Source organism: Megalopta genalis, unplaced genomic scaffold, assembly GCF_051020955.1.
Source record: "Megalopta genalis isolate 19385.01 unplaced genomic scaffold, iyMegGena1_principal scaffold0494, whole genome shotgun sequence".
NCBI lineage: Eukaryota > Metazoa > Arthropoda > Insecta > Hymenoptera > Halictidae > Megalopta > Megalopta genalis.
This window is the reverse complement of record NW_027476563.1, coordinates 125,442-127,569: the sequence shown is the minus strand read 5'-3', so window position 1 is coordinate 127,569 and position 2,128 is coordinate 125,442.

The following is a 2,128-nucleotide window of genomic DNA, read 5'->3' as shown; positions in this document are numbered from 1 at the left end:
CACATGATTTTCCTTCAAATTAATGCGAAGTAGAAGGCTTATTCTCAAAGCCATGCGACACAAATGATTTAGCTTCAAATACTTGCGATATAATTGATTTAGCTTCAAATGCAAGCTAAACAAACGAGTTAGATTCAAATCCAAGCAAAACAGATGATTTAGTTTCAAATCAATGCGAAGTAGAAGGCTTAGCTTCAAATCCATGCGACACAAATGATTTAGCTTCAAATACTTGCGATAGAAGTGATATAGCTTCAATGCAGGCGAATCAATCGAGTTAGCTTCAAAGCCATGCAACACAAATGATTTAGCTTCATATACTTGCGATATAAATGATATAGCTTCAAATGCAGGCGAAACAAACGAGTTAGCTTCAAATCCAAGCGAAACACATGGTTTAGTTTCAAATCAAAGCGAAGTAGGAGGCTTATCCTCAAAGCCATGCGACAGAAATGATTTAGCTTCAAATACTTGCGATACAATTGATATAGCTTCAAATGCAGGCGAAACAAACGAGCTAGCTTCAAATCTGTGCGAAACACATGATTTAGCTTCAAATCAATGCGAAGTAGGAGGCTTAGCTTCAAAGCCATGCGACACAAATGGTTTAGCTTCAAATACTTGCGATACAATTGATATAGCTTCAAATGCATGCGAAACAAACGAGTTAGCTTCAAATCCAAGCGAAACACATGATTTAGTTCCAAATCAATGCGAAGTAGAAGGCTTAGCTTCAAATCCAAGCGAAACACATGATTTACCTTCAAATTAATGCGAAGTAGAAGGCTTATCCTCAAAGCCATGCGACACAAATGATTCAGCTTCAAATACTTACGATATAATTGATTTAGCTTCAAATGCAAGCTAAACAAACGAGTTAGATTCAAATCCAAGCAAAACAGATGATTTAGTTTCAAATCAATGCGAAGTAGAAGGCTTAGCTTCAAATCCATGCGACACAAATGATTTAGCTTCAAATACTTGCGATAGAAGTGATATAGCTTCAATGCAGGCGAATCAATCGAGTTAGCTTCAAAGCCATGCAACACAAATGATTTAGCTTCATATACTTGCGATATAAATGATATAGCTTCAAATGCAGGCGAAACAAACGAGTTAGCTTCAAATCCAAGCGAAACACATGGTTTAGTTTCAAATCAAAGCGAAGTAGGAGGCTTATCCTCAAAGCCATGCGACAGAAATGATTTAGCTTCAAATACTTGCGATACAATTGATATAGCTTCAAATGCATGCGAAACAAACGAGTTAGCTTCAAATCCAAGCGAAACACATGATTTAGTTCCAAATCAATGCGAAGTAGAAGGTTTAGCTTCAAATCCAAGCGAAACACATGATTTTCCTTCAAATTAATGCGAAGTAGAAGACTTATTCTCAAAGCCATGCGACACAAATGATTTAGCTTCAAATACTTGCGATATAATTGATATAGCATCAAATGCAGGCGAAACAAACGAGTTAGCTTCAAATCTGTGCGAAACACATGATTTAGCTTCAAATCAATGCGAAGTAGGAGGCTTAGCTTCAAAGCCAAGCGACACAAATGGTTTAGCTTCAAATACTTGCGATACAATTGATATAGCTTCAAATGCATGCGAAACAAACGAGTTAGCTTCAAATCCAAGCGAAACACATGATTTAATTCCAAATCAATGCGAAGTAGAAGGCTTAGCTTCAAATCCAAGCGAAACACATGATTTACCTTCAAATTAATGCGAAGTAGAAGGCTTATCCTCAGAGCCATGCGACACAAATGATTCAGCTTCAAATACTTGCGATATAATTCATTTAGCTTCAAATGCAAGCGAAACAAACGAGTTAGATTCAAATCCAAGCAAAACAGATGATTTAGTTTCAAATCAATGCGAAGTAGAAGGCTTAGCTTCAAATCCATGCGACACAAATGATTTAGCTTCAAATACTTGCGATACAAGTGATATAGCTTCAATGCAGGCGAAACAAACGAGTTAGTTTCAAAGCCATGCAACACAAATGATTTAGCTTCATATACTTGCGATATAAATGATATAGCTTCAAATGCAGGCGAAACAAACGAGTTAGCTTCAAATCTGTGCGAAACACATGATTTAGCTTCAAATCCATGCGAACC